Raw genomic sequence first — 26,320 nt, 5'->3', positions numbered from 1 at the left:
ACTGGCGAGAAACACTTTCATGGAAAGGGGTTGCCAGGCTTCCCAAAATTACGAATCTCCAGAAATCTCAGCAAATATTTTTTCACCCAAACAGGATGATACTTTCAGGTAATGATCAGTACACGAAGGTGACTTGGTTCCCCAAATTTCATTCTTCTATGTTGAAGCGTTCGTTTCCAGTAACAGTTTGAATTTTTAGGTTTCACTCTGTTTTCTCCTATATTGATAGATGTACTTGGAACTCTAAATCCAACACGGTTTGTGCTAGCTTCTTGAAACTTGACACAATAAAGTAGTTTCACGTTCTATCTCTACATTTTGTTTCCTTTTGATGTAGCCCTAAGCAGTGACTGGCGACAAACACTTTCATTGAAAGGGGTTGCCAGGCTTCCCAAAATTACGAATCTCCAGAAATCTCAGCAAATATTTTTTCACCCAAACTGGATGATACTTTCAGGTAATGAACGGTACACGAAGGCGACTTGGTTTCCCAAATTTCGTTCATCTATGTTGAGGCGTTCTTTTCCAGTAACAGTTTGAATTTTTAGGTTTCACTCTGTTTTCTCCTATATTGATAGATGTATTTGGAACTCTAAATCCAACACGGTTTGTGCTAGCTTCTTGAAAGTTGACACAATAAAGTAGTTTCACGTTCTATCTCTATGTTTTGATTCCTCTTGATGTAGCCCTAAGCAGTGACAGGCGAGAAACACTTCCATGGAAAGGGGTTGCCAGGCTTCCCAAAATTACGAATCTCCAGAAATCTCAGCAAATATTTTTTCACCCAAACTGGATGATACTTTCAGGTAATGATCAGTACACGAAGGCGACTTGGTTCCCCATATTTCGTTCTTCTATGTTGAGGCGTTCTTTTCCAGTAATACTTTGATATTTTAGGTTTCACTCTGTTTTCTCCTATATTGATAGATGTATTTGGAACTCTAAATCCAACACGGTTTGTGCTAGCTTCTTGAAACTTGACACAATAAAGTAGTTTCACGTTCTGTCTCTATGTTTTGTTTCCTCTTAATGTAGCCCTAAGCAGTGACAGGCGAGAAACACTTTCATGGAAAGGGGTTGCCAGGCTTCCCAAAATTACGAATCTCCTGAAATCTCAGCAAATATTTTTTCACCCAAACAGGATGATACTTTCAGGTAATGATCAGTACACGAAGGCGACTTGGTTCCCCGAATTTCGTTCTTCTATGTTGAGGCGTTCGTTTCCAGTAACAGTTTGAATTTTTAGGTTTCACTCTGTTTTCTCCTATATTGATAGATGTATCTGGAACTCTAAATCCAACACGGTTTGTGCTAGCTTTTTGAAACTTGACACAATAAAGTAGTTTCACGTTCTGTCTCTATGTTTTGTTTCCTCTTGATGTAGCCCTAAGCAGTGACAGGCGAGAAACACTTTCATGGAAAGGGGTTGCCAGGCTTCCCAAAATTACGAATCTCCAGAAATCTCAGCAAATATTTTTTCACCCAAACAGGATGATACTTCAGGTAATGATCAGTACACTAAGGTGACTTGGTTCCCCAAATTTCGTTCTTCTATGTTGAGGCGTTCGTTTCCAGTAACAGTTTGAATTTTTAGGTTTCACTCTGTTTTCTCCTATATTGATAGATGTATTTGGAACTCTAAATCCAACACGGTTTGTGCTAGCTTCTTGAAACTTGACACAATAAAGCAGTTTCACGTTCTATCTCTATGTTTTGTTTCCTCTTGATGTAGCCCTAAGCAGTGACTGGTGAGAAACACTTTCATGGAAAGGGGTTGCCAGGCTTCCCAAAATTACGAAACTCCAGAAATCTCAGCAAATATTTTTTTCACCAAACAGGATGATACTTTCAGGTAATGATCAGTACATGAAGGCGACTTGGTTCCCCAAATTTCGTTCATCTATGTTGAGGCGTTCGTTTCCAGTAACAGTTTGAATTTTTAGGTTTCACTCTGTTTTCTCCTATATTGATAGATGTATTTGGAACTCTAAATCCAACACGGTTTGTGCTAGCTTCTTGAAACTTGACACAATAAAGTAGTTTCACGTTCTATCTCTACGTGTTGTTTCCTCTTGATGTAGCCCTAAGCAGTGACTGGCGAGAAACACTTTCATTGAAAGGGGTTGCCAGGCTTCCCAAAATTACGAATCTCCAGAAATCTCAGGAAATATTTTTTCACCCAAACAGGATGATACTTTCAGGTAATGATCAGGACACGAAGGCGACTTGGTTTCCCAAATTTCGTTCATCTATGTTGAGGCGTTCGTTTCCAGTAACAGTTTGAATTTTTAGGTTTCACTCTGTTTTCTCCTATATTGATAGATGTATTTGGAACTCTAAATCCAACACGGTTTGTGCTAGCTTCTTGAAAGTTGACACAATAAAGTAGTTTCACGTTCTATCTCTATGTTTTGATTCCTCTTGATGTAGCCCTAAGCAGTGACAGGCGAGAAACACTTCCATGGAAAGGGGTTGCCAGGCTTCCCAAAATTACGAATCTCCAGAAATCTCAGCAAATACTTTTTCACCCAAACTGGATGATACTTTCAGGTAATGATCAGTACACGAAGGCGACTTGGTTCCCCAAATTTCGTTCTTCTATGTTGAAGCGTTCGTTTCCAGTAACAGTTTGAATTTTTAGGTTTCACTCTGTTTTCTCCTATATTGATAGATGTATTTGGAACTCTAAATCCAACACGGTTTGTGCTAGCTTCTTGAAACTTGACACAATAAAGTAATTTCACGTTCTATCTCTACGTTTTGTTTCCTCTTGATGTAGCCCTAAGCAGTGACTGGCGAGAAACACTTTCATGGAAAGGGGTTGCCAAGCTTCCCAAAATTACGAATCTCCAGAAATCTCAGCAAATATTTTTTCACCCAAACTGGATGATACTTTCAGGTAATGATCAGTACACGAAGGCGACTTGGTTCCCCAAATTTCGTTCTTCTATGTTGAAGCGTTCGTTTCCAGTAACAGTTTGAATTTTTAGGTTTCACTCTGTTTTCTCCTATATTGATAGATGTATTTGGAACTCTAAATCCAACACGGTGTGTGCTAGCTTCTTGAAACTTGACACAATAAATTAGTTTCACGTTCTATCTCTATTTTTTGATTCCTCTTGATGTAGCCCTAAGAAGTGACTGGCGAAAAACACTTTCATGGAAAGGGGTTGCCATGCTTCCCAAAATTACGAATCTCAAGAAATCTCAGCAAATATTTTTTCACCCAAACAGGATGATACTTTCAGGTAATGATCAGTACACGAAGGTGACTTGGTTCCCCAAATTTCATTCTTCTATGTTGAAGCGTTCGTTTCCAGTAACAGTTTGAATTTTTAGGTTTCACTCTGTTTTCTCCTATATTGATAGATGTATTTGGAACTCTAAATCCAACACGGTTTGTGCTAGCTTCTTGAAACTTGACACAATAAAGTAATTTCACGTTCTATCTCTACGTTTTATTTCCTCTTGATGTAGCCCAAAGCAGTGACTGGCGAGAAACACTTTCATGGAAAGGGGTTGCCAAGCTTCCCAAAATTACGAATCTCCAGAAATCTCAGCAAATATTTTTTCACCCAAACAGGATGATACTTTCAGGTAATGATCAGTACACGAAGGCGACTTGGTTCCCCAAATTTTGTACTTCTATGTTGAGGCGTTTGTTTCCAGTAACAGTTTGAATTTTTAGGTTTCACTCTGTTTTCTCCTATATTGATAGATGTATTTGGAACTCTAAATCCAACACGGTTTGTGCTAGCTTCTTGAAACTTGACACAATAAAGTAGTTTCACGTTCTGTCTCTATGTTTTGTTTCCTCTTGATGTAGCCCTAAGCAGTGACAGGCGAGAAACACTTTCATGGAAAGGGGTTGCCAGGCTTCCCAAAATTACGAATCTCCAGAAATCTCAGCAAATATTTTTTAACCCAAACAGGATGATACTTTCAGGTAATGATCAGTACACGAAGGCGACTTGGTTCCCCAAATTTCGTTCTTCTATGTTGAAGCGTTCGTTTCCAGTAACAGTTTGAATTTTTAGGTTTCACTCTGTTTTCTCCTATATTGATAGATGTACTTGGAACTCTAAATCCAACACGGTTTGTGCTAGCTTCTTGAAACTTGACACAATAAAGTAGTTTCACGTTCTATCTCTACATTTTGTTTCCTCTTGATGTAGCCCTAAGCAGTGACTGGCGAGAAACACTTTCATTGAAAGGGGTTGCCAGGCTTCCAAAAATTACGAATCTCCAGAAATCTCAGCAAATACTTTTTCACCCAAACTGGATGATACTTTCAGGTAATGAACGGTACACGAAGGCGACTTGGTTTCCCAAATTTCGTTCATCTATGTTGAGGCGTTCTTTTCCAGTAACAGTTTGAATTTTTAGGTTTCACTCTGTTTTCTCCTATATTGATAGATGTATTTGGATCTCTAAATCCAACACGGTTTGTGCTAGCTTCTTGAAAGTTGACACAATAAAGTAGTTTCACGTTCTATCTCTATGTTTTGATTCCTCTTGATGTAGCCCTAAGCAGTGACAGGCGAGAAACACTTCCATGGAAAGGGGTTGCCAGGCTTCCCAAAATTACGAATATCCAGAAATCTCAGCAAATATTTTTTCACCCAAACTGGATGATACTTTCAGGTAATGATCAGTACACGAAGGCGACTTGGTTCCCCAAATTTCGTTCTTCCATGTTGAAGCGTTCGTTTCCAGTAACAGTTTGAATTTTTAGGTTTCACTCTGTTTTCTCCTATATTGATAGATGTATTTGGAACTCTAAATCCAACACGGTTTTTGCTAGCTTCTTGAAACTTGACACAATAAAGTAGTTTCACGTTCTGTCTCTATGTTTTGTTTCCTCTTAATGTAGCCCTAAGCAGTGACAGGCGAGAAACACTTTCATGGAAAGGGGTTGCCAGGCTTCCCAAAATTACGAATCTCCAGAAATCTCAGCAAATATTTTTTCACCCAAACAGGATGATACTTTCAGGTAATGATCAGTACACTAAGGTGACTTAGTTCCCCAAATTTCGTTCTTCTATGTTGAGGCGTTCGTTTCCAGTAACAGTTTGAATTTTTAGGTTTCACTCTGTTTTCTCCTATATTGATAGATGTATCTGGAACTCTAAATCCAACACGGTTTGTGCTAGCTTTTTGAAACTTGACACAATAAAGCAGTTTCACGTTCTATCTCTATGTTTTGTTTCCTCTTGATGTAGCCCTAAGCAGTGACTGGTGAGAAACACTTTCATGGAAAGGGGTTGCCAGGCTTCCCAAAATTACGAATCTCCAGAAATCTCAGCAAATATTTTTTTCACCAAACAGGATGATACTTTCAGGTAATGATCAGTACATGAAGGCGACTTGGTTCCCCAAATTTCGTTCTTCTATGTTGAAGCGTTCGTTTCCAGTAACAGTTTGAATTTTTAGGTTTCACTCTGTTTTCTCCTATATTGATAGACGTATTTGGAACTCTAAATCCAACACGGTTTGTGCTAGCTTTTTGAAACTTGACACAATAAAGTAGTTTCACGTTCTATCTCTACGTGTTGTTTCCTCTTGATGTAGCCCTAAGCAGTGACTGGCGAGAAACACTTTCATTGAAAGGGGTTGCCAGGCTTCCCAAAATTACGAATCTCCAGAAATCTCAGGAAATATTTTTTCACCCAAACAGGATGATAGTTTCAGGTAATGATCAGGACACGAAGGCGACTTGGTTTCCCAAATTTCGTTCATCTATATTGAGGCGTTCGTTTCCAGTAACAGTTTGAATTTTTAGGTTTCACTCTGTTTTCTCCTATATTGATAGATGTATTTGGAACTCTAAATCCAACACGGTTTGTGCTAGCTTCTTGAAAGTTGACACAATAAAGTAGTTTCACGTTCTATCTCTATGTTTTGATTCCTCTTGATGTAGCCCTAAGCAGTGACAGGCGAGAAACACTTCCATGGAAAGGGGTTGCCAGGCTTCCCAAAATTACGAATCTCCAGAAATCTCAGCAAATATTTTTTCACCCAAACTGGATGATACTTTCAGGTAATGATCAGTACACGAAGGCGACATGGTTCCCCAAATTTCGTTCTTCTATGTTGAAGCGTTCGTTTCCAGTAACAGTTTGAATTTTTAGGTTTCACTCTGTTTTCTCCTATATTGATAGATGTATTTGGAACTCTAAATCCAACACGGTTTGTGCTAGCTTCTTGAAACTTGACACAATAAAGTAGTTTCACGTTCTCTCTCTATGTTTTGTTTCCTCTTGATGTAGCCCTAAGCAGTGACAGTCGAGAAACACTTTCATGGAAAGGGGTTGCCAGGCTTCCCAAAATTATGAATCTCCAGAAATCTCAGCAAATATTTTTTCACCCAAACAGGATGATACTTTCAGGTAATGATCAGTACACGAAGGCGACTTGTTTCCCCATATTTCGTTCTTCTATGTTGAGGCGTTCCTTTCCAGTAACACTTTGATATTTTAGGTTTCACTCTGTTTTCTCCTATATTGATAGATGTATTTGGAACTCTAAATCCAACACGGTTTGTGCTAGCTTCTTGAAACTTGACACAATAAAGTAGTTTCACGTTCTGTCTCTATGTTTTGTTTCCTCTTAATGTAGCCCTAAGCAGTGACAGGCGAGAAACACTTTCATGGAAAGGGGTTGCCAGGCTTCCCAAAATTACGAATCTCTAGAAATCTCAGCAAATATTTTTTCACCCAAACAGGATGATACTTTCAGGTAATGATCAGTACATGAAGGCGACTTGGTTCCCCAAATTTCGTTCTTCTATGTTTAAGCGTTCGTTTCCAGTAACAGTTTGAATTTTTAGGTTTCACTCTGTTTTCTCCTATATTGATAGATGTATTTGGAACTCTAAATCCAACACGGTTTGTGCTACCTTCTTGAAACTTGACACAATAAAGTAGTTTCACGTTCTATCTCTACGTGTTGTTTCCTCTTGATGTAGCCCTAAGCAGTGACTGGCGAGAAACACTTTCATTGAAAGGGGTTGCCAGGCTTCCCAAAATTACGAATCTCCAGAAATCTCAGGAAATATTTTTTCACCCAAACAGGATGATACTTTCAGGTAATGATCAGGACACGAAGGCGACTTGGTTTCCCAAATTTCGTTCATCTATGTTGAGTCGTTCGTTTCCAGTAACAGTTTGAATTTTTAGGTTTCACTCTGTTTTCTCCTATATTGATAGATGTATTTGGAACTCTAAATCCAACACGGTTTGTGCTAGCTTCTTGAAAGTTGACACAATAAAGTAGTTTCACGTTCTATCTCTATGTTTTGATTCCTCTTGATGTAGCCCTAAGCAGTGACAGGCGAGAAACACTTCCATGGAAAGGGGTTGCCAGGCTTCCCAAAATTACGAATCTCCAGAAATCTCAGCAAATATTTTTCAACCAAACTGGATGATACTTTCAGGTAATGATCAGTACACGAAGGCGACTTGGTTCCCCAAATTTCGTTCTTCTATGTTGAAGCGTTCGTTTCCAGTAACAGTTTGAATTTTTAGGTTTCACTCTGTTTTCTCCTATATTGATAGATGTATTTGGAACTCTAAATCCAACACGGTTTGTGCTAGCTTCTTGAAACTTGACACAATAAAGTAATTTCACGTTCTATCTCTACGTTTTGTTTCCTCTTGATGTAGCCCTAAGCAGTGACTGGCGAGAAACACTTTCATGGAAAGGGGTTGCCAAGCTTCCCAAAATTACGAATCTCCAGAAATCTCAGCAAATATTTTTTCACCCAAACTGGATGATACTTTCAGGTAATGATCAGTACACGAAGGCGACTTGGTTCCCCAAATTTCGTTCTTCTATGTTGAGGCGTTCGTTTCCAGTAACAGTTTGAATTTTTAGGTTTCACTCTGTTTTCTCCTATATTGATAGATGTATTTGGAACTCTAAATCCAACACGGTTTGTGCTAACTTCTTGAAACTTGACACAATAAAGTAGTTTCACGTTCTGTCTCTATGTTTTGTTTCCTCTTGATGTAGCCCTAAGCAGTGACTGGCGAGAAACACTTTCATGGAAAGGGGTTGCCAGGCTTCCCAAAATTACGAATCTCCAGAAATCTCAGCAAATATTTTTTCACCCAAACAGGATGATACTTTCAGGTAATGATCAGTACACGAAGGTGACTTGGTTCCCCAAATTTCGTTCTTCTATGTTGAAGCGTTCGTTTCCAGTAACAGTTTGAATTTTTAGGTTTCACTCTGTTTTCTCCTATATTGATAGATGTACTTGGAACTCTAAATCCAACACGGTTTGTGCTAGCTTCTTGAAACTTGACACAATAAAGTAGTTTCACGTTCTATCTCTACGTGTTGTTTCCTCTTGATGTAGCCCTAAGCAGTGACTGGCGAGAAACACTTTCATTGAAAGGGGTTGCCAGGCTTCCCAAAATTACGAATCTCCAAAAATCTCAGCAAATATTTTTTCACCCAAACAGGATGATACTTTCAGGTAATGAACGGTACACGAAGGCGACTTGGTTTCCCAAATTTCGTTCATCTATGTTGAGGCGTTCTTTTCCAGTAACAGTTTGAATTTTTAGGTTTCACTGTGTTTTCTCCTATATTGATAGATGTATTTGGAACCCTAAATCCAACACGGTTTGTGCTAGCTTCTTGAAAGTTGACACAATAAAGTAGTTTCACGTTCTATCTCTATGTGTTGATTCCTCTTGATGTAGCCCTAAGCAGTGACAGGCGAGAAACACTTCCATGGAAAGGGGTTGCCAGGCTTCCCAAAATTACGAATCTCCAGAAATCTCAGCAAATTTTTTTCACCCAAACTGGATGATACTTTCAGGTAATGATCAGTACACGAAGGCGACTTGGTTCCCCAAATTTCGTTCTTCCATGTTGAAGCGTTCGTTTCCAGTAACAGTTTGAATTTTTAGGTTTCACTCTGTTTTCTCCTATATTGATAGATGTATTTGGAACTCTAAATCCAACACGGTTTGTGCTAGCTTCTTGAAACTTGACACAATAAAGTAGTTTCACGTTCTGTCTCTATGTTTTGTTTCCTCTTGATGTAGCCCTAAGCAGTGACAGTCGAGAAACACTTTCATGGAAAGGGGTTGCCAGGCTTCCCAAAATTACGAATCTCAAGAAATCTCAGCAAATATTTTTTCACCCAAACAGGATGATACTTTCAGGTAATGATCAGTACACGAAGGCGACTTGGTTCCCCAAATTTCGTTCTTCTATGTTGAAGCGTTCGTTTCCAGTAACAGTTTGAATTTTTAGGTTTCACTCTGTTTTCTCCTATATTGATAGATGTATTTGGAACTCTAAATCCAACACGGTTTGTGCTAGCTTCTTGAAAGTTGACACAATAAAGTAGTTTCACGTTCTATCTCTATGTTTTGATTCCTCTTGATGTAGCCCTAAGCAGTGACAGGCGAGAAACACTTCCATGGAAAGGGGTTGCCAGGCTTCCCAAAATTACGAATCTCCAGAAATCTCAGCAAATATTTTTTCACCCAAACTGGATGATACTTTCAGGTAATGATCAGTACACGAAGGCGACTTGGTTCCCCAAATTTCGTTCTTCTATGTTGAAGCGTTCGTTTCCAGTAACAGTTTGAATTTTTAGGTTTCACTCTGTTTTCTCCTATATTGATAGATGTATTTGGAACTCTAAATCCAACACGGTTTGTGCTAGCTTCTTGAAACTTGACACAATAAAGTAGTTTCACGTTCTGTCTCTATGTTTTGTTTCCTCTTGATGTAGCCCTAAGCAGTGACAGGCGAGAAACACTTTCATGGAAAGGGGTTGCCAGGCTTCCCAAAATTACGAATCTCCAGAAATCTCAGCAAATATTTTTTCACTCAAACAGGATGATACTTTCAGGTAATGATCAGTACACGAAGGTGACTTGGTTCCCCAAATTTTGTTCTTCTATGTTGAAGCGTTCGTTTCCAGTAACAGTTTGAATTTTTAGGTTTCACTCTGTTTTCTCCTATATTGATAGATGTATTTGGAACTCTAAATACAACACGGTTTGTGCTAGCTTCTTGAAACTTGACACAATAAAGTAATTTCACGTTCTATCTCTACGTTTTGTTTCCTCTTGATGTAGCCCTAAGCAGTGACTGGCGAGAAACACTTTCATGGAAAGGGGTTGCCAAGCTTCCCAAAATTACGAATCTCCAGAAATCTCAGCAAATATTTTTTCACCCAAACTGGATGATACTTTCAGGTAATGATCAGTACACGAAGGCGACTTGGTTCCCCAAATTTCGTTCTTCTATGTTGAAGCGTTCGTTTCCAGTAACAGTTTGAATTTTTAGGTTTCACTCTGTTTTCTCCTATATTGATAGATGTATTTGGAACTCTAAATCCAACAGGGTTTGTGCCAGCTTCTTGAAACTTGACACAATAAAGTAGTTTCACGTTCTGTCTCTATGTTTTGTTTCCTCTTGATGTAGCCCTAAGCAGTGACAGGCGAGAAACACTTTCATGGAAAGGGGTTGCCAGGCTTCCCAAAATTACGAATCTCCAGAAATCTCAGCAAATATTTTTTCACCCAAACAGGATGATACTTTCAGGTAATGATCAGTACATGAAGGTGACTTGGTTCCCCAAATTTCGTTCTTCTATGTTGAAGCGTTCGTTTCCAGTAACAGTTTGAATTTTTAGGTTTCACTCTGTTTTCTCCTATATTGATAGATGTATTTGGAACTCTAAATCCAACACGGTTTGTGCTAGCTTCTTGAAACTTGACACAATAAAGTAGTTTCACGTTCTGTCTCTATGTTTTGTTTACTCTTGATGTAGCCCTAAGCAGTGACAGGCGAGAAACACTTTCATGGAAAGGGGTTGCCAGGCTTCCCAAAATTACGAATCTCCAGAAATCTCAGCAAATATTTTTTCACTCAAACAGGATGATACTTTCAGGTAATGATCAGTACACGAAGGTGACTTGGTTCCCCAAATTTCGTTCTTCTATGTTGAAGCGTTCGTTTCCAGTAACAGTTTCAATTTTTAGGTTTCACTCTGTTTTTTCCTATATTGATAGATGTATTTGGAACTCTAAATCCAACACGGTTTGTGCTATCTTCTTGAAACTTGACACAATAAAGTAATTTCACGTTCTATCTCTACGTTTTGTTTCCTCTTGATGTAGCACTAAGCAGTGACTGGCGAGAAACACTTTCATGGAAAGGGGTTGCCAAGCTTCCCAAAATTACGAATCTCCAGAAATCTCAGCAAATATTTTTTCAACCAAACTGGATGATACTTTCAGGTAATGATCAGTACACGAAGGCGACTTGGTTCCCCAAATTTCGTTCTTCTATGTTGAAGCGTTCGTTTCCAGTAACAGTTTGAATTTTTAGGTTTCACTCTGTTTTCTCCTATATTGATAGATATATTTGGAACTCTAAATCCAACAGGGTTTGTGCTAGCTTCTTGAAACTTGACACAATAAAGTAGTTTCACGTTCTGTCTCTATGTTTTGTTTCCTCTTGATGTAGCCCTAAGCAGTGACAGGCGAGAAACACTTTCATGGAAAGGGGTTGCCAGGCTTCCCAAAATTACGAATCTCCAGAAATCTCAGCAAATATTTTTTCACCCAAACAGGATGATACTTTCAGGTAATGATCAGTACATGAAGGTGACTTGGTTCCCCAAATTTCGTTCTTCTATGTTGAAGCGTTCGTTTCCAGTAACAGTTTGAATTTTTAGGTTTCACTCTGTTTTCTCCTATATTGATAGATGTATTTGGAACTCTAAATCCAACACGGTTTGTGCTAGCTTCTTGAAACTTGACACAATAAAGTAATTTCACGTTCTGTCTCTACATTTTCTTTCCTCTTGATGTAGCCCTAAGCAGTGACTGGCGAGAAACACTTTCATGGAAAGGGGTTGCCAAGCTTCCCAAAATTACTAATCTCCAGAAATCTCAGCAAATATTTTTTCACCCAAACAGGATGATACTTTCAGGTAATGATCAGTACACGAAGGCGACTTGGTTCCCCAAATTTTGTTCTTCTATGTTGAGGCGTTCGTTTCCAGTAACAGTTTGAATTTTTAGGTTTCACTCTCTTTTCTCCTATATTGATAGATGTATTTGGAACTCTAAATCCAACACGGTTTCTGCTAGCTTCTTGAAACTTGACACAATAAAGTAATTTCACGTTCTATCTCTACGTTTTGTTTCCTCTTGATGTAGCCCTAAGCAGTGTCTGGCGAGAAACACTTTCATTGAAAGGGGTTGCCAGGCTTCCCAAAATTACGAATCTCCAGAAATCTCAGCAAATATTTTTTCACCCAAACAGGATGATACTTTCAGGTAATGAACGGTACACGAAGGCGACTTGGTTTCCCAAATTTCGTTCATCTATGTTGAGGCGTTCTTTTCCAGTAACAGTTTGAATTTTTAGATTTCACTCTGTTTTCTCCTATATTGATAGATGTATTTGGAACTCTAAATCCAACACGGTTTGTGCTAGCTTCTTGAAAGTTGACACAATAAAGTAGTTTCACGTTCTATCTCTATGTTTTGATTCCTCTTGATGTAGCCCTAAGCAGTGACAGGCGAGAAACACTTCTATGGAAAGGGGTTGCCAGGCTTCCCAAAATTACGAATCTCCAGAAATCTCAGCAAATATTTTTTCACCCAAACTGGATGATACTTTCAGGTAATGATCAGTACACGAAGGCGACTTGGTTCCCCAAATTTCGTTCTTCCATGTTGAAGCGTTCGTTTCCAGTAACAGTTTGAATTTTTAGGTTTCACTCTGTTTTCTCCTATATTGATAGATGTATTTGGAACTCTAAATCCAACACGGTTTGTGCTAGCTTCTTGAAACTTGACACAATAAAGTAGTTTCACGTTCTGTCTCTATGTTTTGTTTCCTCTTGATGTAGCCCTAAGCAGTGACAGTCGAGAAACACTTTCATGGAAAGGGGTTGCCAGGCTTCCCAAAATTACGAATCTCAAGAAATCTCAGCAAATATTTTTTCACCCAAACAGGATGATACTTTCAGGTAATGATCAGTACACGAAGGTGACTTGGTTCCCCAAATTTCGTTCTTCTATGTTGAAGCGTTCGTTTCCAGTAACAGTTTGAATTTTTAGGTATCACTCTGTTTTCTCCTATATTGATAGATGTACTTGGAACTCTAAATACAACACGGTTTGGGCTAGCTTCTTGAAACTTGACACAATAAAGTAGTTTCACGTTCTATCTCTACATTTTGTTTCCTCTTGATGTAGCCCTAAGCAGTGACTGGCGAGAAACACTTTCATTGAAAGGGGTTGCCAGGCTTCCCAAAATTACGAATCTCCAGAAATCTCAGCAAATATTTTTTCACCCAAACAAGATGATACTTTCAGGTAATGAACGGTACACGAAGGCGACTTGGTTTCCCAAATTTCGTTCATCTATGTTGAGGCGTTCGTTTCCAGTAACAGTTTGAATTTTTAGGTTTCACTCTGTTTTCTCCTATATTGATAGATGTATTTGGAACTCTAAATCCAACACGGTGTGTGCTAGCTTCTTGAAACTTGACACAATAAATTAGTTTCACGTTCTATCTCTATTTTTTGATTCCTCTTGATGTAGCCCTAAGAAGTGACTGGCGAAAAACACTTTCATGGAAAGGGGTTGCCATGCTTCCCAAAATTACGAATCTCAAGAAATCTCAGCAAATATTTTTTCACCCAAACAGGATGATACTTTCAGGTAATGATCAGTACAATAAGGCGACTTGGTTCCCCAAATTTCATTCTTCTATGTTGAAGCGTTCGTTTCCAGTAACAGTTTGAATTTTTAGGTTTCACTCTGTTTTCTCCTATATTGATAGATGTATTTGGAACTCTAAATCCAACACGGTTTGTGCTAGCTTCTTGAAACTTGACACAATAAGGTAGTTTCACGTTCTATCTCTATGTTTTGTTTCCTCTTGATGTAGCCCTAAGCAGTGACTGGCGAGAAACACTTTCATGGAAAGGGGTTGCCAGGCTTCCCAAAATTACGAATCTCCAGAAATCTCAGCAAATATTTTTTCACCCAAACTGGATGATACTTTCAGGTAATGATCAGTACACGAAGGTGACTTGGTTCCCCAAATTTCATTCTTCTATGTTGAAGCGTTCGTTTCCAGTAACAGTTTGAATTTTTAGGTTTCACTCTGTTTTCTCCTATATTGATAGATGTATTTGGAACTCTAAATCCAACACGGTTTGTGCTAGCTTCTTGAAACTTGACACAATAAAGTAATTTCACGTTCTATCTCTACGTTTTATTTCCTCTTGATGTAGCCCAAAGCAGTGACTGGCGAGAAACACTTTCATGGAAAGGGGTTGCCAAGCTTCCCAAAATTACGAATCTCCAGAAATCTCAGCAAATATTTTTTCACCCAAACAGGATGATACTTTCAGGTAATCATCAGTACACGAAGGCGACTTGGTTCCCCAAATTTTGTTCTTCTATGTTGAGGCGTTCGTTTCCAGTAACAGTTTGAATTTTTAGGTTTCACTCTGTTTTCTCCTATATTGATAGATGTATTTGGAACTCTAAATCCAACACGGTTTGTGCTAGCTTCTTGAAACTTGACACAATAAAGTAGTTTCACGTTCTGTCTCTATGTTTTGTTTCCTCTTGATGTAGCCCTAAGCAGTGACAGGCGAGAAACACTTTCATGGAAAGGGGTTGCCAGGCTTCCCAAAATTACGAATCTCCAGAAATCTCAGCAAATATTTTTTAACCCAAACAGGATGATACTTTCAGGTAATGATCAGTACACGAAGGCGACTTGGTTCCCCAAATTTCGTTCTTCTATGTTGAAGCGTTCGTTTCCAGTAACAGTTTGAATTTTTAGGTTTCACTCTGTTTTCTCCTATATTGATAGATGTACTTGGAACTCTAAATCCAACACGGTTTGTGCTAGCTTCTTGAAACTTGACACAATAAAGTAGTTTCACGTTCTATCTCTACATTTTGTTTCCTCTTGATGTAGCCCTAAGCAGTGACTGGCGAGAAACACTTTCATTGAAAGGGGTTGCCAGGCTTCCAAAAATTACGAATCTCCAGAAATCTCAGCAAATACTTTTTCACCCAAACTGGATGATACTTTCAGGTAATGAACGGTACACGAAGGCGACTTGGTTTCCCAAATTTCGTTCATCTATGTTGAGGCGTTCTTTTCCAGTAACAGTTTGAATTTTTAGGTTTCACTCTGTTTTCTCCTATATTGATAGATGTATTTGGATCTCTAAATCCAACACGGTTTGTGCTAGCTTCTTGAAAGTTGACACAATAAAGTAGTTTCACGTTCTATCTCTATGTTTTGATTCCTCTTGATGTAGCCCTAAGCAGTGACAGGCGAGAAACACTTCCATGGAAAGGGGTTGCCAGGCTTCCCAAAATTACGAATCTCCAGAAATCTCAGCAAATATTTTTTCACCCAAACTGGATGATACTTTCAGGTAATGATCAGTACACGAAGGCGACTTGGTTCCCCAAATTTCGTTCTTCCATGTTGAAGCGTTCGTTTCCAGTAACAGTTTGAATTTTTAGGTTTCACTCTGTTTTCTCCTATATTGATAGATGTATTTGGAACTCTAAATCCAACACGGTTTTTGGTAGCTTCTTGAAACTTGACACAATAAAGTAGTTTCACGTTCTGTCTCTATGTTTTGTTTCCTCTTAATGTAGCCCTAAGCAGTGACAGGCGAGAAACACTTTCATGGAAAGGGGTTGCCAGGCTTCCCAAAATTACGAATCTCCAGAAATCTCAGCAAATATTTTTTCACCCAAACAGGATGATACTTTCAGGTAATGATCAGTACACTAAGGTGACTTAGTTCCCCAAATTTCGTTCTTCTATGTTGAGGCGTTCGTTTCCAGTAACAGTTTGAATTTTTAGGTTTCACTCTGTTTTCTCCTATATTGATAGATGTATCTGGAACTCTAAATCCAACACGGTTTGTGCTAGCTTTTTGAAACTTGACACAATAAAGTAGTTTCACGTTCTGTCTCTATGTTTTGTTTCCTCTTGATGTAGCCCTAAGCAGTGACAGGCGAGAAACACTTTCATGGAAAGGGGTTGCCAGGCTTCCCAAAATTACGAATCTCCAGAAATCTCAGCAAATATTTTTTCACCCAAACAAGATGATACTTTCAGGTAATGAACGGTACACGAAGGCGACTTGGTTTCCCAAATTTCGTTCATCTATGTTGAGGCGTTCGTTTCCAGTAACAGTTTGAATTTTTAGGTTTCACTCTGTTTTCTCCTATATTGATAGATGTATTTGGAACTCTAAATCCAACACGGTGTGTGCTAGCTTCTTGAAACTTGACACAATAAATTAGTTTCACGTTCTATCTCTATTTTTTGATTCCTCTTGATGTAGCCCTAAGAAGTGACTGGCGAAAAACACTTTCATGGAAAGGGGTTGCCATGCTTCCCAAAATTACGAATCTCAAGAAATCTCAGCAAATATTTTTTCACCCAAACAGGATGATACTTTCAGGTAATGATCAGTACAATAAGGCGACTTGGTTCCCCAAATTTCATTCTTCTATGTTGAAGCGTTCGTTTCCAGTAACAGTTTGAATTTTTAGGTTTCACTCTGTTTTCTCCTATATTGATAGATGTATTTGGAACTCTAAATCCAACACGGTTTGTGCTAGCTTCTTGAAACTTGACACAATAAGGTAGTTTCACGTTCTATCTCTATGTTTTGTTTCCTCTTGATGTAGCCCTAAGCAGTGACTGGCGAGAAACACTTTCATGGAAAGGGGTTGCCAGGCTTCCCAAAATTACGAATCTCCAGAAATCTCAGCAAATATTTTTTCACCCAAACTGGATGATACTTTCAGGTAATGATCAGTACACGAAGGTGACTTGGTTCCCCAAATTTCATTCTTCTATGTTGAAGCGTTCGTTTCCAGTAACAGTTTGAATTTTTAGGTTTCACTCTGTTTTCTCCTATATTGATAGATGTATTTGGAACTCTAAATCCAACACGGTTTGTGCTAGCTTCTTGAAACTTGACACAATAAAGTAATTTCACGTTCTATCTCTACGTTTTATTTCCTCTTGATGTAGCCCAAAGCAGTGACTGGCGAGAAACACTTTCATGGAAAGGGGTTGCCAAGCTTCCCAAAATTACGAATCTCCAGAAATCTCAGCAAATATTTTTTCACCCAAACAGGATGATACTTTCAGGTAATCATCAGTACACGAAGGCGACTTGGTTCCCCAAATTTTGTTCTTCTATGTTGAGGCGTTCGTTTCCAGTAACAGTTTGAATTTTTAGGTTTCACTCTGTTTTCTCCTATATTGATAGATGTATTTGGAACTCTAAATCCAACACGGTTTGTGCTAGCTTCTTGAAACTTGACACAATAAAGTAGTTTCACGTTCTGTCTCTATGTTTTGTTTCCTCTTGATGTAGCCCTAAGCAGTGACAGGCGAGAAACACTTTCATGGAAAGGGGTTGCCAGGCTTCCCAAAATTACGAATCTCCAGAAATCTCAGCAAATATTTTTTAACCCAAACAGGATGATACTTTCAGGTAATGATCAGTACACGAAGGCGACTTGGTTCCCCAAATTTCGTTCTTCTATGTTGAAGCGTTCGTTTCCAGTAACAGTTTGAATTTTTAGGTTTCACTCTGTTTTCTCCTATATTGATAGATGTACTTGGAACTCTAAATCCAACACGGTTTGTGCTAGCTTCTTGAAACTTGACACAATAAAGTAGTTTCACGTTCTATCTCTACATTTTGTTTCCTCTTGATGTAGCCCTAAGCAGTGACTGGCGAGAAACACTTTCATTGAAAGGGGTTGCCAGGCTTCCAAAAATTACGAATCTCCAGAAATCTCAGCAAATACTTTTTCACCCAAACTGGATGATACTTTCAGGTAATGAACGGTACACGAAGGCGACTTGGTTTCCCAAATTTCGTTCATCTATGTTGAGGCGTTCTTTTCCAGTAACAGTTTGAATTTTTAGGTTTCACTCTGTTTTCTCCTATATTGATAGATGTATTTGGATCTCTAAATCCAACACGGTTTGTGCTAGCTTCTTGAAAGTTGACACAATAAAGTAGTTTCACGTTCTATCTCTATGTTTTGATTCCTCTTGATGTAGCCCTAAGCAGTGACAGGCGAGAAACACTTCCATGGAAAGGGGTTGCCAGGCTTCCCAAAATTACGAATCTCCAGAAATCTCAGCAAATATTTTTTCACCCAAACTGGATGATACTTTCAGGTAATGATCAGTACACGAAGGCGACTTGGTTCCCCAAATTTCGTTCTTCCATGTTGAAGCGTTCGTTTCCAGTAACAGTTTGAATTTTTAGGTTTCACTCTGTTTTCTCCTATATTGATAGATGTATTTGGAACTCTAAATCCAACACGGTTTTTGGTAGCTTCTTGAAACTTGACACAATAAAGTAGTTTCACGTTCTGTCTCTATGTTTTGTTTCCTCTTAATGTAGCCCTAAGCAGTGACAGGCGAGAAACACTTTCATGGAAAGGGGTTGCCAGGCTTCCCAAAATTACGAATCTCCAGAAATCTCAGCAAATATTTTTTCACCCAAACAGGATGATACTTTCAGGTAATGATCAGTACACTAAGGTGACTTAGTTCCCCAAATTTCGTTCTTCTATGTTGAGGCGTTCGTTTCCAGTAACAGTTTGAATTTTTAGGTTTCACTCTGTTTTCTCCTATATTGATAGATGTATCTGGAACTCTAAATCCAACACGGTTTGTGCTAGCTTTTTGAAACTTGACACAATAAAGTAGTTTCACGTTCTGTCTCTATGTTTTGTTTCCTCTTGATGTAGCCCTAAGCAGTGACAGGCGAGAAACACTTTCATGGAAAGGGGTTGCCAGGCTTCCCAAAATTACGAATCTCCAGAAATCTCAGCAAATATTTTTTCACCCAAACAAGATGATACTTTCAGGTAATGAACGGTACACGAAGGCGACTTGGTTTCCCAAATTTCGTTCATCTATGTTGAGGCGTTCGTTTCCAGTAACAGTTTGAATTTTTAGGTTTCACTCTGTTTTCTCCTATATTGATAGATGTATTTGGAACTCTAAATCCAACACGGTGTGTGCTAGCTTCTTGAAACTTGACACAATAAATTAGTTTCACGTTCTATCTCTATTTTTTGATTCCTCTTGATGTAGCCCTAAGAAGTGACTGGCGAAAAACACTTTCATGGAAAGGGGTTGCCATGCTTCCCAAAATTACGAATCTCAAGAAATCTCAGCAAATATTTTTTCACCCAAACAGGATGATACTTTCAGGTAATGATCAGTACAATAAGGCGACTTGGTTCCCCAAATTTCATTCTTCTATGTTGAAGCGTTCGTTTCCAGTAACAGTTTGAATTTTTAGGTTTCACTCTGTTTTCTCCTATATTGATAGATGTATTTGGAACTCTAAATCCAACACGGTTTGTGCTAGCTTCTTGAAACTTGACACAATAAGGTAGTTTCACGTTCTATCTCTATGTTTTGTTTCCTCTTGATGTAGCCCTAAGCAGTGACTGGCGAGAAACACTTTCATGGAAAGGGGTTGCCAGGCTTCCCAAAATTACGAATCTCCAGAAATCTCAGCAAATATTTTTTCACCCAAACTGGATGATACTTTCAGGTAATGATCAGTACACGAAGGTGACTTGGTTCCCCAAATTTCATTCTTCTATGTTGAAGCGTTCGTTTCCAGTAACAGTTTGAATTTTTAGGTTTCACTCTGTTTTCTCCTATATTGATAGATGTATTTGGAACTCTAAATCCAACACGGTTTGTGCTAGCTTCTTGAAACTTGACACAATAAAGTAATTTCACGTTCTATCTCTACGTTTTATTTCCTCTTGATGTAGCCCAAAGCAGTGACTGGCGAGAAACACTTTCATGGAAAGGGGTTGCCAAGCTTCCCAAAATTACGAATCTCCAGAAATCTCAGCAAATATTTTTTCACCCAAACAGGATGATACTTTCAGGTAATGATCAGTACACGAAGGCGACTTGGTTCCCCAAATTTTGTTCTTCTATGTTGAGGCGTTCGTTTCCAGTAACAGTTTGAATTTTTAGGTTTCACTCTGTTTTCTCCTATATTGATAGATGTATTTGGAACTCTAAATCCAACACGGTTTGTGCTAGCTTCTTGAAACTTGACACAATAAAGTAGTTTCACGTTCTGTCTCTATGTTTTGTTTCCTCTTGATGTAGCCCTAAGCAGTGACAGGCGAGAAACACTTTCATGGAAAGGGGTTGCCAGGCTTCCCAAAATTACGAATCTCCAGAAATCTCAGCAAATATTTTTTAACCCAAACAGGATGATACTTTCAGGTAATGATCAGTACACGAAGGCGACTTGGTTCCCCAAATTTCGTTCTTCTATGTTGAAGCGTTCGTTTCCAGTAACAGTTTGAATTTTTAGGTTTCACTCTGTTTTCTCCTATATTGATAGATGTACTTGGAACTCTAAATCCAACACGGTTTGTGCTAGCTTCTTGAAACTTGACACAATAAAGTAGTTTCACGTTCTATCTCTACATTTTGTTTCCTCTTGATGTAGCCCTAAGCAGTGACTGGCGAGAAACACTTTCATTGAAAGGGGTTGCCAGGCTTCCAAAAATTACGAATCTCCAGAAATCTCAGCAAATACTTTTTCACCCAAACTGGATGATACTTTCAGGTAATGAACGGTACACGAAGGCGACTTGGTTTCCCAAATTTCGTTCATCTATGTTGAGGCGTTCTTTTCCAGTAACAGTTTGAATTTTTAGGTTTCACTCTGTTTTCTCCTATATTGATAGATGTATTTGGATCTCTAAATCCAACACGGTTTGTGCTAGCTTCTTGAAAGTTGACACAATAAAGTAGTTTCACGTTCTATCTCTATGTTTTGATTCCTCTTGATGTAGCCCTAAGCAGTGACAGGCGAGAAACACTTCCATGGAAAGGGGTTGCCAGGCTTCCCAAAATTACGAATCTCCAGAAATCTCAGCAAATATTTTTTCACCCAAACTGGATGATACTTTCAGGTAATGATCAGTACACGAAGGCGACTTGGTTCCCCAAATTTCGTTCTTCCATGTTGAAGCGTTCGTTTCCAGTAACAGTTTGAATTTTTAGGTTTCACTCTGTTTTCTCCTATATTGATAGATGTATTTGGAACTCTAAATCCAACACGGTTTTTGGTAGCTTCTTGAAACTTGACACAATAAAGTAGTTTCACGTTCTGTCTCTATGTTTTGTTTCCTCTTAATGTAGCCCTAAGCAGTGACAGGCGAGAAACACTTTCATGGAAAGGGGTTGCCAGGCTTCCCAAAATTACGAATCTCCAGAAATCTCAGCAAATATTTTTTCACCCAAACAGGATGATACTTTCAGGTAATGATCAGTACACTAAGGTGACTTAGTTCCCCAAATTTCGTTCTTCTATGTTGAGGCGTTCGTTTCCAGTAACAGTTTGAATTTTTAGGTTTCACTCTGTTTTCTCCTATATTGATAGATGTATCTGGAACTCTAAATCCAACACGGTTTGTGCTAGCTTTTTGAAACTTGACACAATAAAGCAGTTTCACGTTCTATCTCTATGTTTTGTTTCCTCTTGATGTAGCCCTAAGCAGTGACTGGTGAGAAACACTTTCATGGAAAGGGGTTGCCAGGCTTCCCAAAATTACGAATCTCCAGAAATCTCAGCAAATATTTTTTTCACCAAACAGGATGATACTTTCAGGTAATGATCAGTACATGAAGGCGACTTGGTTCCCCAAATTTCGTTCTTCTATGTTGAAGCGTTCGTTTACAGTAACAGTTTGAATTTTTAGGTTTCACTCTGTTTTCTCCTATATTGATAGACGTATTTGGAACTCTAAATCCAACACGGTTTGTGCTAGCTTCTTGAAACTTGACACAATAAAGTAGTTTCACGTTCTATCTCTACGTGTTGTTTCCTCTTGATGTAGCCCTAAGCAGTGACTGGCGAGAAACACTTTCATTGAAAGGGGTTGCCAGGCTTCCCAAAATTACGAATCTCCAGAAATCTCAGGAAATATTTTTTCACCCAAACAGGATGATAGTTTCAGGTAATGATCAGGACACGAAGGCGACTTGGTTTCCCAAATTTCGTTCATCTATATTGAGGCGTTCGTTTCCAGTAACAGTTTGAATTTTTAGGTTTCACTCTGTTTTCTCCTATATTGATAGATGTATTTGGAACTCTAAATCCAACACGGTTTGTGCTAGCTTCTTGAAAGTTGACACAATAAAGTAGTTTCACGTTCTATCTCTATGTTTTGATTCCTCTTGATGTAGCCCTAAGCAGTGACAGGCGAGAAACACTTCCATGGAAAGGGGTTGCCAGGCTTCCCAAAATTACGAATCTCCAGAAATCTCAGCAAATATTTTTTCACCCAAACTGGATGATACTTTCAGGTAATGATCAGTACACGAAGGCGACATGGTTCCCCAAATTTCGTTCTTCTATGTTGAAGCGTTCGTTTCCAGTAACAGTTTGAATTTTTAGGTTTCACTCTGTTTTCTCCTATATTGATAGATGTATTTGGAACTCTAAATCCAACACGGTTTGTGCTAGCTTCTTGAAACTTGACACAATAAAGTAGTTTCACGTTCTGTCTCTATGTTTTGTTTCCTCTTGATGTAGCCCTAAGCAGTGACAGTCGAGAAACACTTTCATGGAAAGGGGTTGCCAGCCTTCCCAAAATTATGAATCTCCAGAAATCTCAGCAAATATTTTTTCACCCAAACAGGATGATACTTTCAGGTAATTTTCAGTACACGAAGGCGACTTGTTTCCCCATATTTCGTTCTTCTATGTTGAGGCGTTCCTTTCCAGTAACACTTTGATATTTTAGGTTTCACTCTGTTTTCTCCTATATTGATAGATGTATTTGGAACTCTAAATCCAACACGGTTTGTGCTAGCTTCTTGAAACTTGACACAATAAAGTAGTTTCACGTTCTGTCTCTATGTTTTGTTTCCTCTTAATGTAGCCCTAAGCAGTGACAGGCGAGAAACACTTTCATGGAAAGGGGTTGCCAGGCTTCCCAAAATTACGAATCTCTAGAAATCTCAGCAAATATTTTTTCACCCAAACAGGATGATACTTTCAGGTAATGATCAGTACATGAAGGCGACTTGGTTCCCCAAATTTCGTTCTTCTATGTTTAAGCGTTCGTTTCCAGTAACAGTTTGAATTTTTAGGTTTCACTCTGTTTTCTCCTATATTGATAGATGTATTTGGAACTCTAAATCCAACACGGTTTGTGCTAGCTTCTTGAAACTTGACACAATAAAGTAATTTCACGTTCTATCTCTACGTTTTGTTTCCTCTTGATGTAGCCCTAAGCAGTGACTGGCGAGAAACACTTTCATGGAAAGGGGTTGCCAAGCTTCCCAAAATTACGAATCTCCAGAAATCTCAGCAAATATTTTTTCACCCAAACTGGATGATACTTTCAGGTAATGATCAGTACACGAAGGCGACTTGGTTCCCCAAATTTCGTTCTTCTATGTTGAGGCGTTCGTTTCCAGTAACAGTTTGAATTTTTAGGTTTCACTCTGTTTTCTCCTATATTGATAGATGTATTTGGAACTCTAAATCCAACACGGTTTGTGCTAGCTTCTTGAAACTTGACACAATAAAGTAGTTTCACGTTCTGTCTCTATGTTTTGTTTCCTCTTGATGTAGCCCTAAGCAGTGACTGGCGAGAAACACTTTCATGGAAAGGGGTTGCCAGGCTTCCCAAAATTACGAATCTCCAGAAATCTCAGCAAATATTTTTTCACCCAAACAGGATGATACTTTCAGGTAATGATCAGTACACGAAGGTGACTTGGTTCCCCAAATTTCGTTCTTCTATGTTGAAGCGTTCGTTTCCAGTAACAGTTTGAATTTTTAGGTTTCACTCTGTTTTCTCCTATATTGATAGATGTATTTGGAACTCTAAATCCAACACGGTTTGTGCTAGCTTCTTGAAACTTGACACAATAAAGTAGTTTCACGTTCTGTCTCTATGTTTTGTTTCCTCTTAATGTAGCCCTAAGCAGTGACAGGCGAGAAACACTTTCATTGAAAGGGGTTGCCAGGCTTCCCAAAATTACGAATCTCCAGAAATCTCAGGAAATATTTTTTCACCCAAACAGGATGATAGTTTCAGGTAATGATCAGGACACGAAGGCGACTTGGTTTCCCAAATTTCGTTCATCTATATTGAGGCGTTCGTTTCCAGTAACAGTTTGAATTTTTAGGTTTCACTCTGTTTTCTCCTATATTGATAGATGTATTTGGAACTCTAAATCCAACACGGTTTGTGCTAGCTTCTTGAAAGTTGACACAATAAAGTAGTTTCACGTTCTATCTCTATGTTTTGATTCCTCTTGATGTAGCCCTAAGCAGTGACAGGCGAGAAACACTTCCATGGAAAGGGGTTGCCAGGCTTCCCAAAATTAAGAATCTCCAGAAATCTCAGCAAATATTTTTTCACCCAAACTGGATGATACTTTCAGGTAATGATCAGTACACGAAGGCGACATGGTTCCCCAAATTTCGTTCTTCTATGTTGAAGCGTTCGTTTCCAGTAACAGTTTGAATTTTTAGGTTTCACTCTGTTTTCTCCTATATTGATAGATGTATTTGGAACTCTAAATCCAACACGGTTTGTGCTAGCTTCTTGAAACTTGACACAATAAAGTAGTTTCACGTTCTGTCTCTATGTTTTGTTTCCTCTTGATGTAGCCCTAAGCAGTGACAGTCGAGAAACACTTTCATGGAAAGGGGTTGCCAGCCTTCCCAAAATTATGAATCTCCAGAAATCTCAGCAAATATTTTTTCACCCAAACAGGATGATACTTTCAGGTAATGATCAGTACACGAAGGCGACTTGTTTCCCCAAATTTCGTTCTTCTATGTTGAGGCGTTCGTTTCCAGTAACAGTTTGATATTTTAGGTTTCACTCTGTTTTCTCCTATATTGATAGATGTATTTGGAACTCTAAATCCAACACGGTTTGTGCTAGCTTCTTGAAACTTGACACAATAAAGTAGTTTCACGTTCTGTCTCTATGTTTTGTTTCCTCTTAATGTAGCCCTAAGCAGTGACAGGCGAGAAACACTTTCATGGAAAGGGGTTGCCAGGCTTCCCAAAATTACGAATCTCTAGAAATCTCAGCAAATATTTTTTCACCCAAACAGGATGATACTTTCAGGTAATGATCAGTACATGAAGGCGACTTGGTTCCCCAAATTTCGTTCTTCTATGTTTAAGCGTTCGTTTCCAGTAACAGTTTGAATTTTTAGGTTTCACTCTGTTTTCTCCTATATTGATAGATGTATTTGGAACTCTAAATCCAACACGGTTTGTGCTAGCTTCTTGAAACTTGACACAATAAAGTAATTTCACGTTCTATCTCTACGTTTTGTTTCCTCTTGATGTAGCCCTAAGCAGTGACTGGCGAGAAACACTTTCATGGAAAGGGGTTGCCAAGCTTCCCAAAATTACGAATCTCCAGAAATCTCAGCAAATATTTTTTCACCCAAACTGGATGATACTTTCAGGTAATGATCAGTACACGAAGGCGACTTGGTTCCCCAAATTTCGTTCTTCTATGTTGAGGCGTTCGTTTCCAGTAACAGTTTGAATTTTTAGGTTTCACTCTGTTTTCTCCTATATTGATAGATGTATTTGGAACTCTAAATCCAACACGGTTTGTGCTAGCTTCTTGAAACTTGACACAATAAAGTAGTTTCACGTTCTGTCTCTATGTTTTGTTTCCTCTTGATGTAGCCCTAAGCAGTGACTGGCGAGAAACACTTTCATGGAATGGGGTTGCCAGGCTTCCCAAAATTACGAATCTCCAGAAATCTCAGCAAATATTTTTTCACCCAAACAGGATGATACTTTCAGGTAATGATCAGTACACGAAGGTGACTTGGTTCCCCAAATTTCGTTCTTCTATGTTGAAGCGTTCGTTTCCAGTAACAGTTTGAATTTTTAGGTTTCACTCTGTTTTCTCCTATATTGATAGATGTATTTGGAACTCTAAATCCAACACGGTTTGTGCTAGCTTCTTGAAACTTGACACAATAAAGTAGTTTCACGTTCTATCTCTACGTGTTGTTTCCTCTTGATGTAGCCCTAAGCAGTGACTGGCGAGAAACACTTTCATTGAAAGGGGTTGCCAGGCTTCCCAAAATTACGAATCTCCAAAAATCTCAGCAAATATTTTTTCAACCAAACAGGATGATACTTTCAGGTAATGAACGGTACACGAAGGCGACTTGGTTTCCCAAATT

Source organism: Spermophilus citellus (assembly GCF_964194105.1).
Source record: "Spermophilus citellus genome assembly, chromosome: 11".
Taxonomy (NCBI): Eukaryota; Metazoa; Chordata; class Mammalia; order Rodentia; family Sciuridae; genus Spermophilus; species Spermophilus citellus.
Note: the sequence above shows the minus strand (reverse complement) of the source record.